A 15,454-nucleotide genomic window follows, 5' to 3' on the forward strand; every position below is an offset into this window, starting at 1 on the left:
ATGTAACGCCCCCCCTTTAAAATAAGTGGGACGTTACGCTAAAGTTAGTGGGGAATGGGAGATTTCAGTTGCTCCCATTCACTAATTGTTAGTTTGTGCTGTTGCCAGTTCAGAACTGCCTCCTGAGTCAGTCTGTGTGTCCAGGGGTGCGCTGCCACCCCTGGGCGACAGTTGGCGCTATAGGGGTTCTGACGGAACCACCCTTCCCCAGCAGCTAATCAGAGGAGTTTCCCTCTTTGGGCATGCTGGCGGAGGGGTATATCTGGGGCACCGGCCATTTTTCTTGGTTAGTCTGCGGGGCCCAAGATCCAGGTGCGGCATCCACCTTCAGGGTGCGCGCATCCGCGGGCCCCATCCTCATGGCCTGCCCGGTTGAGGCTGTGCACCTTGCGGAGCCTTCTTTTGATGAAGAGAGGGACCCCAGCGGCTTGCTGGGTTCCAGATCCTAAGCTGGAGGCTGAACGGTGGGGGATTGGCTCGGGAGAACCTGAGTACAGAGGTTGTCTGCGAGGCCTGGACGAACCAGCGGGGATCCGATCACCACGCTACATGACAGGTACCTTATATTTGCTGTCAGTAGGTGATCCTACAGAATAAGACTTACTGGGAGGATTTGGTATCCTTATACTCCGATTATACTAAGAAAATTTACTACGCCTGTGGCAGAGGCATTGTTCCCTCCCAGTGATCTGATTATTGTGAGCGACCCTTTGGCTGCCAGGTCCGAGTTAATTGCCTGTCCAAAGGGCACTTACCCACCCTGGCGAGGGTGGCGACGTGTTGAATTATCTGTGCCGAGAGCAGGCTTGCTCCAGGGCTCAAGTCCTGCGGGAATGCGTGGGAACAGAGTTCCTGCACTTTTTTCACAGCAGGAACTCAGTTCCCTTTGCAGGACTAGAGCAGACGAGCCGCCCGAGCCAATTCTTCACTAAGCGGCGATGCCCAGCTCGAGTCAAGCTCAGGGGCAGGCGAACCTTAGTAATCCTTTATGCTACTGGCCGCTTCCTGTATATGGATTAATCGGGTAGTGTGCGGGTATTCCGTCACTTCCTCGATGCTGCAATGTCTCCTGGGAGCTTTTGTCATTGTTCCCAGGAGACATTACGGAGGTCTGCCGTGAGTTATCGCAGGATTTAGAAAGAACTTGAGGTTTAGTAATTATGCATATGAGCGTATCATTTTTTTTTTTTTTTTTTTTGGCGGGGGAGTGGATCTTGGGTGGGAGTTCCCACACTTTTTTCCCCAGGACTTGACCCCTGGCTTGCTCTCTATGCTTTTGATATCCAAGGCCTGATGCTACAAGTTCTTCCTATTCATCAACCTTTTTCTCTACTGTGTGTCCTGTTGATGTTGGCCTTGTTGGCTTTGGAATAAAGCATTGGAAAATCACGCTACTGGCTGGACACTTGTTCTTTCATCCACACTCACAAGTATCACCCCTAGACAGAAGAACTTGGTAACTTAATACGCCGATCCCAAATCAACCAGCGGCTCCTTCGGGGGTGAGCGCTACATCAGTGTTTACAGTATATGTTACAGGAGGACAGCTTCCATTACCAATTGTCCCTTCTTTGATTAGGCAGAGAATGTTTCTACAGTCTAACCCGACTCCATGCCTTTGTGTAACTTACCTGACTGTTTGAAGTAAAAAAAAATAGCTTTCCCTGAGATATCCATAATCATCTGGGACCTGACCCTATGCTAAGAACTATCCCTCACAAGTGGGTTCCTCTCCCTACCACACACTCACCGGAAGCACCCCAAAATGACGTGGGTCCCTTATTGAAAAGGTTCCCCCACCCAAGATGGCTTCCAAAGTCTCTCAAGAGTTCAGCATCCAATCAGACTCGTTTTAACCTTTAAAAGCAACCTCTCAAGGTACTTTTTAGAATCTTTAAAGGCTGGTACACACATGGGCTGAACACCAGCCAGTTTTCTGTTGAACTGGCCAACATTCGGCCCATGTGTACAGCAGCCTGACCGACAGAAGTCGATCTAACAACTGGCTTTTATCGAACAGGTATGCTGAAAAAACAGCATTGACCAGTGCTCGCAGTCAATGTGTTCTGGCAGGGGCAGGGAGAGATTGCCACATTAACATCACTTAGCAAGTATGGCAACCTCTCTGTTTTCTTTCGCTCAGCCTGCTGAGTTAATGTAAATAAAAACTCCCCGTGTGTACCTAGCATAAGGGAATAATTCCCTTATGAGACTCCCCTTCCCATTCAATAATGACACTTGGCTTTCTGTAGCTGGGAAGGCTAACTGCACCTGCCTACACATAAGCCTTTAAAATACAGAGGGAACAGAGAGTGCAGCAGCAGCTGTAACAGGGCATTGGAGCCTAAGGTGCCCACAACATAACTGCTCAGCCCCTTTTTACCAGCCATATATTAAAAAATACTTTGAGTACAGAATGAGTTGTATGAGAGCAAGAAACACAGACCAGGCTTTTTCTGGCACTTTTTGATTACAAGTTTAACCAGTATTTTTTTTTGCTAGAAAATTACTTATATTCCCCAAACATTAACATTTTTTTAGCAGAGACCCTAGGGAATAAAATGGCATTTGTTGCTATTTTATATACACGGTAGTTGCACAACGGTTTTGCAAACGTATTTTTTCTGAGGAAATAAACAAATAAAAAAATATAGCTGTGTGGTTTGAATATTGTTTACATATGTGTGTGCGACTTATGTATGCATTCACTTCTGCACGCAAGCATGGAAGGATGAGGGCACTTAAATATTTATTTTTAGGATTATTTTTATTATTTATTTTACTTTTTAATTTTACACTAATATTTTTAATCTTTTTTTTTATCACTTTTATTTTTATTACAAGGAATGTAAACATCCCTTGTAGTAGAAATAAGGATGGTGGTTCCTCTTTATGGAGATCTGGGGTCAAAAAGACCCTAAATCTCTTTTTAACATTTGAAAGCAATGTTTTGATCTTTTGCTTTAGAAAAAAAAAATATATATACATATATTTTCGTTCCAGCCTGGACCGGAAGTGACATAATAACGTCCCTCCGGTCCTAAAAAAGCCATAGGGTTCAAAAGAGTGTTAACTTTTTGATCAAATCATAAATAAGTGCAGTCCTTGCGCTAGAGTTCAGATTGTCCACAACAGCAAGTCAAACCAACAAATTGGTCAATCAATCCTCCATAGAAAGGGTTAAATGTAAGTGTAGCACTACCCCCGAAGGAGCTGCTGGTTTGTTTTGGGTGGCATGTTACCTCGTGGCTCCTCCGCCATCTAGGGGTGTGTGGTGAAAGTAGTTGTAACGGAATGTCCACGACAGGTGTCTCTTTCTGTGCTCTTTATTACCCAGCCGGGTAAAAACAATAAAACTTGTGGTGAAGAGTAAAGATTCAGAAGAAGGAGAAATAGCAGATTTAGGCGTAGCAATAGGGAAACAGTCCTGCTTCCAATAACACTTTCTTCTTCGCCACTAGGAACGTAGGGAAAAGTCTCTGCCACAGACCCTCCTTATGCCGCATACAGACGGTCGTTTTTTGTGATGAAAAAAAACGACGTTTTAAAAAACGTCATTTAAAATGATAGTGTGTGGGCAAAACGTAGTTTTATGTCTTCAAAAAAACGACAAAAAAAATTCGAACATGCTTGAATTTTTTGTGTTGTTTTTCAAAACGTCGTTTTTTACTTCACAGAAATTGACCGTGTGTAGCAAAAAACTATGTTTAAAATGACGTTTTTACACCCGCGCATGCCCAGAAGCTAGTTATGAAGCGAGCTTCAATGGAAAAAAGTGGTGAAACGTAACCTCGCTTTGCTAGAGCATTGTGAAAAAAAACGATGGTGTGTAGGCAACTTCGTCTTTGAAAATGATGTTTCAAAAACGTCGTTTTATTTCATGATTTAAAACGTCGGTTTTTTTTCATCACAAAAAACGACCGACATTAGAATTGAGATAGCGGAGATAATCCTCCTTAATAGGCCTTATGCCTGGATCGCCTTCTGATAGTTTTAGGTTACCGACTGATAGGTGACCGACGTCCAACCTCACAGTACCTGGCTACCTTGATTCCCGGTGGATGGTCGAGACCCTATTGGATTGCCAGCCTCTCTTGGCTCTCCTCAGGCAGACTCCCCACGAACAGCTTCCTCTCAAAGGAACAACGCTTGGGATCTTCTTAAGAGTTGGGACCCAGTTGATCACTGGGGCCCCGCCACAGCTCAAATGTTCCGGACCAACATGGTCCTGAAACCAGGAACATCGCGTGGCACGTGCACCCCAGCCTGGAAGGCCATTTCGCCGGGGCGCCTTGGTATGGTCACCCTGAAGGTGGGCGCAACACTGGAAGAAGACCCAAACCAAATTGCGTCTGTCCCATAAATACCCTCCCCCAGCATGCACAGCGAGGAAAACCCCTCCTGATAGGCTGCTGGGGAAAAGCACCCAAACCTCGACTCCGCTGCTGCCACCTGTCGCCCTGGGGTGGGATCAGCCCCCCAGCAGCGACAGAATGAGCCCACAGCACAGCCAAGCTGAGACAGTGACCTAAATTAAAACAAATCAGCCTGGTCAGAGCCAACTAACTCTCTGACCCCCTCTAAATTTAAATTAGCACTGGTTCTTAGAAGTAACCAGGCGCTACACACTCTCCCCCACTTAAATAAACACTTTCCTCAGTGTCCGAACAAATGGTGTTCAAGCCTGAACACCTGACCTGAATCTACTTTAACAGTAAAGTGGAGAAATAGAAAAGATAAAGAAATATAAAAATATGAACCATTACTTTTTGCAATATTCACAGTGGTACATTATGACATTAAACATTCCTGTCTATCTATCCTGCCCCATTCTCCGACAGTCTTGATAGATGATCAATCAACCTGCAAAACAAAAATGGAAGAACACACACAAAAATATACATTACAGTCACTGAGGGTGAAATGAAGCTGCACCTCTGCCAACTAAGGCAAAGCCTCCTTTCCTCCCAAAGAGACACTTTTAGAAATAAGTGCTGAGATTTTCTGAAACTGTCTTTCTGCAGTGGTAGAAGCTGCAGAACACTGCCCCTAGTGGTCAGTGCGATGTTACTACCAGTTTAGTGCAGTCCAGACTCAAACATAGAGCAATCAGAGAGAGAGAAAAAACTTTTCTTCTCTTTTTTTTTCTTCTTGCCGTGATGAAATCCGCAGGACCCTAATCTTACTAATTTATCTTTCCCTCTCCCCGAAGTTCTTCACATCACTGCAAAATGTGGATCAGGAGAAGGAAACAAAAAAAAACTGAAAAGGAGTGGTGATCGTTCCTGTCCTTGATTCCTTCAAATAGCATCAAAAACAAAAGTGACACCGTAGGCATTGGTCCTACATGTAAAATCTGGGATTGGGAAGAGTAATAACGTCCTCTTGGTCATTCAATGTAGTAACTGAATAGACCCGATCCACCTTTCCGGGACTCTTGATGACCACTCTGTCATTATAGATGTACCGATCAGGGCTCCATTCCTTCAGGCAACCCTCAAACCGGTGGCCAGTACAAATAAAATCATACTCGGTGCCACGATCGGCCTTTGGTACTTCCAAGTATTACCAAATAGCATTCCTGCACCACTCCTCCCTCATTTTCTCAAATCAGCATCATTAGAGCTGGGGGCGCATAGGGGAATTCCCACCCATAGTCCCAGGCCACCTTCTTCATCACAATGCGTTGAAGGCATGCCAGTTTCGGCAGGGTATGGGGGTTTCCAAGTCCTGGCATAACAACTGCATCAGGGGCTCTTTTCACAACAGGCAATGCAGCTGGTATGGGAGCAGTCTCTTTAGCATTACTGGTGCTTGGCACCATAACTCCCCAGGTTAGCTGCGGGACGTCCGCCGGTGGCGCGGCATCCCTGGAACGTCTCTTAGATTTGCGGGGTTTGGAAGCAAGGGAGATTCTGCCCCACTGTGACTCGGGCAGCTCCGGCTCAAACCATTGGTCCACATCAGAGGAAGAGTTCAGAAGTGTTGTATTCTTCTGCAGGCAGACAAACACGTTCCGCTACAAATACACAGCCATGGGAGACCTTGACAGGGCCCATTTTTCCAAAGGTGATCCAAGCAGGGACCACCGCAATGCATACGGTTTCGGTGGCAGCATCCAGCTTCACAGCAGGCAAACTTTCTTTAGCCTTTAGAGTCACTTACTTCGGGTGACACGATCGGAGTAAAAGCTGATGCCATGGTGATCGTAGGAGAGACAGTCACGACATCAGCATCAGCCGCAGTAGTAGTGAAAGTAGGCACAGGCCAGGGAACCTCTTCTTCCGCAGTCACTGTTCCAGCGACCCAATCCACCCAGTACTCAGGGGAGATTCCGTCGGTTGCTCAACATGGAACAAATACTCTCGGCACTTTTTGCTGAAAGAACGCTATGTGGTCTTTGATCGACTATGAGAGCATCCAGCCGTACCGTCGGATCATTTCTCGGGTGAACAGGCGGAAACAGTAAGCCCAAAAAAAAAAGGGGGGGCGAGCTGTGGGAGGAGGGGGCGTCCCCTTCCGCTACTTCGGAAACCATTCCAGCAGCTCAAGAGCCGCTCTGGCTGATTTCATGAGAAAGCCAGCCGCCTGCTGAAAAAAATGATATCTTCAGCCATAATCCCGGTAAACCGGTATGGATACCATTTGATGTCCCTTTCTGTGGAACCATCACTAGAAACGGTGAGAGCGTTTATAGCTCTGTGTAAGCTTAGACTGCATTGGAGCTTACATGGGTCTTTATATATTTGCTTTGGTGGGTAAATAGAGTGGTTAAAGTGGAAGTTCATGCAAAAACTAAAATCCCTGCATCTATAGCCACCAACATTCTAACACTAACCTCTCTAGCCCTGAAAAGAAAAAATCAGTATACATAAAAAATCAGTATACATACTGTACATTTTTCTACAATCGATCCGACCCGATCTCCAGCGGCGAAAGCTCTGATCCCACGCTGAGCTGTGAGCCGGGGCTTCGCTGTGTAGGCAGGTGCAGATGACACGTCCAATAAACGAAAGCCCCATAGTAAGTCTATGGGTGACGTCACTTCCCATTAATTTCACAGGCCGTTGTCGGACGTGTACTCAGCAGAGCTTCCACCACTGGAGATTGGGTCAGATCACCTGCAGAAAAGGTATGTATACAGATTTTTTCTTTTCAGGGCTAGAGAGGTTAGTGTTAGAATGTCGGTGGCTATGGATGCAGGGATTTTAGTTTTTGCATTGACTTCCACTTTAAGTTGGGGGCAAAAAATAGGGGAATCCACTGCCTTGTCTCCATGGTCAAAGCACAGTTTTACTTAAAAGGTAACATCTCAGTTAAGAATTTTCAAGGGCTGATACACCCATTCCAACCTCCCATCCTACACTGCACAGCATCCATAACACACCTAAGCAATTATTTGCTACTCATTTCTACAATAAGCACCCTTCTAATCTGTGTAATCCCTTTCGGAAGTATAAACAAGTGTGACAACATGTAAAAAGCAATATTCCTCCCACCAGCCGTCCGCTGACGCACTTCAGCAGCAGAGTATAAAGTCATCATAAGTGTTTGACTTATTAGGGAGAAATTCCTGCTGACTTGTTGCATGCTGAGGAGATCTGCGCATTCTACTGACTAATGACTGCACACTTCAAAGATTTTTAAATGAACCTTTCATCTTTTTTTTATTTCTGATTTATTTTCTTTCCTTTTCTCTCCCCCTCATTTTTCTTTTGTTTTCTTTTATTTCTTTACTTCCCTCTTTCTTTTTTACTTTACGTTCATTGGTGCCAACAAGTCACTGCTGTGCTTTCTGATACTATACTGATACTATCAGGGGAGGGCTGGCAGCTTTAGGCCTGGGGGGCAAGTCCAGTCAAGTGGCCCATAGAGCGTGAAAAAGTGATGGATCGAGGAAAACAGTCTAAGATTTTTCATGATCACAAGAGTCCGCACAGAGGCTCCCCTTACAACAGAGTCCGCACAGAGGCCCACCTTACATTTATAGTCCGCACAGAGGCCCCCCTTACATCAGAGTCCGCACAGAGGCCCCCCTTACATCAGAGTCCGCACAGAGGCCCCCCTTACATCAGAGTCCGCACAGAGGCCCCCCTTACATCAGAGTCGGCACAGAGGCCCCCCTTACATCAGAGTCCGCACAGAGGCCACCCTTACATCTGAGTCCGCACAGACCCCATATATATAAGATCTGATGTAAGGGGTGTTCTGGGAAACTTGATTTAAGGGTGCATGCTGTGGACTATTGTGTTGTGTTGAGGGTCTCTGCTCACCAAAGCCTGCCCCCCCTCCCCTTTAACAAAGTCCACAGAGCACCCCTTTTTATACACTGGGAGGCAGGAGAGACTAGAGAGGGTGAGCTTACCAGGATGGAGGCTGAGGCGCAGGCATGCTGTGTGATGCTTTTTTGGGTTCAAACTTCCTGTCCAGTGCCCACACATGCCCGGGGAGTGTGGGCAGAGCAGACTCAGAAGGAGGAGGAGCAGATGAGCTCCATCTCTCCTCGTGTCTGTGCAGAGAGAGAAGGGGATGTCAGCGCTGGTGTGCGCTGAGGCTGAGCTATGTGTGAGACGAGACATAGCTCAGCTCTGCAGCCATCTACCTCGGAGCTGACACAGGCACGGCTGCACAGTGAGAGGTGAGCAGCGGCCGTGACCTGTGTTAACAGAGCTCCAGCAGGCATATTCCTGCTCTGCAAAAACAGCATTTGGTAGTGACGGCCGGTGGCTGTGCATAGTGTCACCAGCCCGGGGGGAGATTTCCACCCTGCCCCCCCTGCCAGCCCTCCCCTGGATACTATACTGATACTATACTGATACTATACTGACAGGGCTGGCCATACCATGGGTCCCTCGGGGGCCATGGGACCCAGACAGCACTGTTTTTGGGCCCAAAAGAGCTTCCCCTGGAGCCCATGCTGCCTGCACATTGGGGGCCAACCCACAATGCCACTATCATTGAGGTAGCTGTAGTCCACAGGGAGTGAGAGCGGCAGCACTGACATCCCCAGAGCGTGGATCGGATGTGGAGTGAGCTGACTGGCAGGTAGGTCCTTCTCCCCAATGCGATGGCTGCCTGTGGATTGTCTGATGAGGCAGCACTGATAAGCTGCGCTGATGGGCTGCACTGGTGGGCACTGATGAGGTGGCACTGATAGGCCGCACTGGGGGCCACCGATGAGGTGGCACTGATGGACACTGATAGGCTGCACTGGTGGACACTGATGAGGTGGCACTGATGGACACTTGCCTGTCCATCGATCATTTTTCGACCAATCTAAATTCAAATTGTTCCCGAAAATATGGCATTTGTTAGGAAACGAGCATATAAAATGAAATAAATGAATCTCAGCAAAATTTGTTACCATTTCATTCGGAGGTTCGGATACATCCGAATCTCCGAATAATAAAAAATTCATCCGACTTTAGATTTGGACCGAAACGAATTGCACATGCCTATTCTCTAACTGAAAGTCAGAACCTTCAGACATAGAGCTGAGGGAAGAGTCTGCAGAAGGCTGGCATTGCTCCCAAGATCCATTGATCATAGGTTGCAGGAGGCAGGCTGATTTGCAACAAAAAAAGGATAAATGCACATATTTTGCTGCAAATATGGGTGCAATTCCTTATTTTAGCCTTAAAAAGATGTTACTGTGAAGCCTCGTAATGTCTTTGATTTTAATGATAGACCACAAGATATAGAATACACACATACCTTTAAAATACATATGTAGCGCCCCTTTACTTTCAGTATGGGCAATATGCTAAAGTTAGTGGGGAATGGGAGAGTTACCTTGCTCCCATTCACAATTTTTTAAATTTTGGGACTTCTGTCATTCCAGAAATGTCCACTGGGTCAGTCTGTGGTCCAGGGATGCAATATCATCCCTGGCCAGCAGTTAGCGCCAGAGGGGTTCTGGCAGAGTAAGTTTCTCCAGCAGCCAATCAGAGGAGTTTTTACCTCGCGGGGCGTGCTGGGGAGGAGTATATCTGTGACAGGTGTCATGTGTTCTAATCCCGTTCCAGGTGTGGCATCCACCTTCAGGGTGCGCACATCCATGGACCCCGCCGGCGTGGCCCACCTGGCCATGATTGCAGACTACTTGGGACCTCACCCGGAGGTACCAGGGGACCCCAGCGACTGGCTGGGTTCCCGATTCCACTGAAAGGATCCCAGGCTGGGTGCCGTTCGATTGGGGAGTCGGTTTGAGGAGGACCCGGAGGCAGGTCGTCCAACAGAGCCTGAACAAACCAATTGGGCATCCGGTGACCAGAGTACTGACAGGTATGTTTGCTGTCATCTGGTGACCAATGCAGAAATCTACTGGGAGGATTCGCTCCATCTATCTATCTAGCTCAGTTATTGTAATTGGCCTGTGGTAGAGGCCCGAGCCGGGCCTGTGAGAGTGGCCTGTTCCTCCCAGAAAATCCTAAGTGGCGTCTCGGCTGCCAGGCCTGTAAAGAGAGGTCTGTCTGGGGCAGGGGTCAAGTCCTGGGGTAAAAAGTGTGGGAACACCCACCCAAAATCCACTCCCCTACCAAAAAAAATAAAAAATGATACGCTCATATGCATAATTACTAAACCGCATGTTCTTTCTAAATCCCGCGATAACTCGCGGCAGACCTCCGCAATGTCTCCTGGGAACAATGACAAAAGCTCCCAGGAGACATTTCGGCATCGAGGAAGTGACGGAATACCCGCACACTAAATGATGAATCCATATACAGGAAGCGGCCAGTAACATAAAGGATTACTAAGGTTCGCCTGCCCCTGACAGTGACTCGAGCTGGGCATCGCTTCTTAGTGAAGGATTGGCTCGGGTGGCTCGGCTGCTCTAGTCCTGCAAAGGGAACTGCGTTCCTGCTGTGAAAAAAGTGCAGGAACTCCGTTCCCACGCGTTCCCGCAGGACTTGAGCCCTGGTCTGGGGGCACTTTACCCACTCAGTTGGAGTGGCGACGTGTTACAAATTGGTACTACGCAGAGCAGTACTGATTTGCTCTATTTAATATCCAGGCCTGATACTGCAAGGTTCTTCCTCTCTCTCTATTCATCAACTTTGTCCTTCCCAATTGATGTTGATGTTGGCAGTGTTGGCCTGGAAAATAAAGCATTGGAAAAAAACCTTTATTCACTGTCTGGACCTTCGCTCACTGTTTGTTTCTACAATTGCACCCCTAGACAAACGCCAGGGTAACTTAAATAGGCCGATCCCAAATCAATCAGCGGCTCCTTCGGGGGTAGCGCTACACATAGATATTTACCTGACTAAATAAAAATTGTATGCCTCTGCCAGTCTAATGTAAAATGATGATAGTGTTCCTTTATGGCAGGGGGAAAAAAACGGTGTTCCAGATTACTTCCAGAGTAATGCATCAAAACTTGGCCATCAGTGAATAGCAGATGCATCTCCTGGATGCAGAGAAGCTTATCCAAGGGTCTGTTGGTTTCTGAAAGATGAGATTCCCCTGTGTACCGCCATCTTTAGGGTATCTTTCAGCATTTTGAAATATCAGTGTGATATAACTTCACCATAAAAGAGTTTATGCAGCTGATTTTACACTACACTGAAAAGCTGCCTAGCGGAGAAGCAGAGAAGCCATTCTGGTAATTTGCCATGTCTCAGTGATGTATGGTGTCTGTCACTTCATCCGAGTCTATTAATTCATAAGCAGGTGCTATAACCACAAACTGTAACTTCATACAGCAGCTCAGATACTTCTGCCCGAGAATCTGCAACAATCGTGTCATCATTTACTGTGCACGAGATCCACACCAAAAAACTGGTTATAAAACAGATATATTACTAGATCACGTCATATAAAACATAGGATTACCTTATCAGACTACACAACAGTCAAATATAAAGGCTATTAAACATAATGTATTCACAAGCCAAAGAAGAAAATGTGTTATAGGGTAGCTTACCAGTCCTTAGATGTGGTGGAAATTTCCTGTCGGGTCACTAAAGGAAATGTTTTTTTTGTTGAAATGACTGTTTACAGGGTATAGAGAAATAATAGTTAACTGATTCCTTTTAAAAATGATTAAAAATAGATAAAAACCAATCATATAATGTACCTGCAGTTTAGTTTTGTTTTTGCTGTTGTTTCCTGGTTCTCTGATGTACAGAGCCAGAGAGCCAATAGAGGGCAGTGATGCTTTGTAAAACGAAACTGGATTGGTGCTGACACACAGTAATCACACCTCCTTGATTAGTCACCACAGTGAGAAATCTCCCAGTACTGTGGTGATCAGGAAACAGACAACCAGGAAGTGTCCAGAACAGAGAGGAATTACAGCAACATCAGAGCAAAAACGAACAATGAGGACATGAAACCAGGACTGCAGTAAGGTAAAGGAAGCTATTTAGCTAAAAATAAATAAATCCTTTAGTGACCCTTTAAAGGTGCCTTTACACTTGTAAATGCACCCTGCCCGCAATTACATGTGAGAACCCCACTGGAGGCTCCTGCGATTAGTTGAAAGTAGGCAGCCCCATTGAAAGCGATATGAGCCTGCCTTCTCGTGCAGCTAATCGCGATCACTCACATATAATCGCTCATGTTGCAATCACATAGCCACAAAGTTAAAGCGGAGGTTCCGCCAACTTTTTTTTTTTTTTTTTTAAAAGGACACTTACCTGTCCAGCGTGCCCGCGATGTCATCAGCCGAGGACAAGCAATCACTCGTCCTTAGACTGCACCCGCCGCCATTCTCGGTTAGGGAATCAGGAAGTGAAGAGTTGCGGCTTCACTGCCCGGTTCCCTACTGCGCATTCGCGAGTAGCACGCTGCGCCTGACTGGTCCCCGCTCTCTCCTGGGAACAGTGTATTTCCCAGGAGACAGCGGGGTTGGGGAGTGTCTGCCGCACGGGTTGTTCCTGGAAGTGGGTGCAAAAACCTATCTGCACCCCCCTTCTCCCTGATAGGTGCCAAATGTGACACCAGGGAGGGGGTGGGGGGTTCCAAAAATCAGAAGCTCCATGCCCAGGCCAGGTTTTGCTATTCGGCACTGCGTCGCTTTAACAGACAATTGCGCGGTCGTGCGACGTGGCTCCCAAACAAAATTGGCGTCCTTTTTTCCCCACAAATAGAGCTTTCTTTTGGTGCTTTTTGATCACCTCTGCGGTTTTTATTTTTTTCCTCAGTTTAGGCCGATATGTATTCTTCTACCTATTTTTGGTAAAAAAAATCGCAATGAGCGTTTATCGATTGGTTTGCGCAAAATGTATAGCATTTACAAAATAGGGGATAGTTTTATTGCATTTTTATAAAAATATTTTTTTTACTACTAATGGCGGCGATCAGCGATTTTTTTCGTGACTGCGACATTATGGCGGACACTTCGGACAATTTTGACACATTTTTGGGACCATTGTCATTTTCACAGCAAAAAATGCATTTAAATTGCATTGTTTATTGTGAAAATGACAATTGCAGTTTGGGAGTTAACCACAGGGGGCGCTGTAGGAGTTAGTGTTCACTTAGTGTGTGTTTACAACTGTAGGGGGGTGTGGCTGTAGGACTGACGTCATCGATCGAGTCTCCCTACATAAGGGATCACTCGATCGATGCAGCGCCATAGTGAAGCACGGGGAAGCCGTGTTTACATACGGCTCTCCCCGTTCTTCAGCTCCGGGGAGCGATCGCGACGGAGCGGCTATAAACGAATAGCCGCTCCGTCGTCCCGGATCGCTCCCCGCGGGAATCCGACCGCCGCATGTAGCGGGGGGGGGGGGGTCCCTTGCTAGAAGGCAAGGAGGTACATGTACGCCCATTTGCCTGTACGTGCCATTCTGTGGACGTACATTTACATGCGGCGGTCGGGAAGGGGTTAAAGTTTATAGTATAGTATATAGTTGTTTTTAGTAAATATAAACTGCTAAATACCTTTTTTCATCAGCAGTATATAGTAGTCAGTGTCTGGTTAATGCTTGTAGGAGTTTTCATTATTCTCTGACTGTCCTACAAGGCTGCAGGACCCCTGACCCTCTGTCTGGACAGTGCTGATTGGCCCTGTGCCAATTACATTCACCCTCCCAAGAAAAAAAAAAAAAAAAAACTCTCTAGCAATACACACCAAACTGAGCATGTGCAGAGTGACTCTAAAGCCCTGTACACACGATCGGTTTGTTCGATGAAAACATCGGTGAAAAAAAAATAGAACATGTTTTAAACTTTTCCTATGGATAAAAAAACTATAGAAAAAAACGATCGTCTGTGTGGAAGTCCATCGGTCAAAAATCCACGCATGCTCAGAATCAAGTCGACGCATGCTCGGAAGCATTGAACTTCATTTTTCTCTGCACGTCGTAGTGTTTTATGTCACCGCGTTTTGGCACGGTCGGATTTTTGACTGATGGTGTGTAGGCAAGACTGATGAAAGTCAGCTTCATCGGGTATCCAACGAAAAAATCTATCGGATTAGATTCCATCCGATATCCGATTGTGTGTACAGGGCTTTAGGTTCCGTCTTATCAGGAGATGGATTGGGGACAGTAAAAAAAGGGGAGAATCAAAGAAGACATGATCATACAGCCTCCTTACACAATGTGGAGGATTAACTCCTTAGGTACCACAGTGAGTATAATTAGCATACTTTACTGCACATACAGACTGTTTTTTACTGTTGTGGATTTAGTAACACTTTAATCGGGTTGAAAAAGTCCATGCAGTTCAAACAACAGTTCCAACAGTCCAGAGCCGATCACTCACATGTGATCCCACCATGAACAATTACATTAGCTACGGATTAGCTACGAGAGTTTCAGCCTCCCATTGCTTTGAATGGGGCTACCTACTCGCAGATAATCACAGGAATCCCCACTTAGGTTCTCACATGTAATCACAATTCACAATTGTGCATGCACCCTTAGGGTTAGGGTTACAATCAGGGTCACTCTCTGCACTCTATCTATAGAGAAGCAGTGCTGTCACAGTAGGCTGCTTTCCTGGACAGCTTTCCCACTCTTCATTGCTATAACATAGGAGGAAGTGTGCTGTAGTTCACAAATACTTAGGTTTCAGATTTCTGTTCAGTTTATAGGAAACTACATGGACATTGGGCCTCTGACAGGATAAACTGATATTTTTGATACTTACACATAATGTACTTGGCTTCAAAAATTAAAAGAGAAAATGAATGCAGCCACCACTTCCCATAACTTGTAAGCTGCAATATATTACATGTTCTTATTTATTACAGGTATTTATATAGAACCAACAATTTACACAGTACTTTACATATACATACACACATATATATATATATATATATATATATATATATATATATATATATATATATATACACTGTATATTGTACATGCACATCAGTACCTAGTGGGGCAGGCACAGGTAGTGCTGTGGTTGTGGTTTGATCATCCAACAACCCTAGTACTGCCAGGCGGAAGTGCTAACCCAGGGAGCTTCAAACTTTGGCTCTTCAGCGAAA

This window comes from Rana temporaria, chromosome 5 (assembly GCF_905171775.1).
Source record: "Rana temporaria chromosome 5, aRanTem1.1, whole genome shotgun sequence".
Classification (NCBI taxonomy): Eukaryota; Metazoa; Chordata; class Amphibia; order Anura; family Ranidae; genus Rana; species Rana temporaria.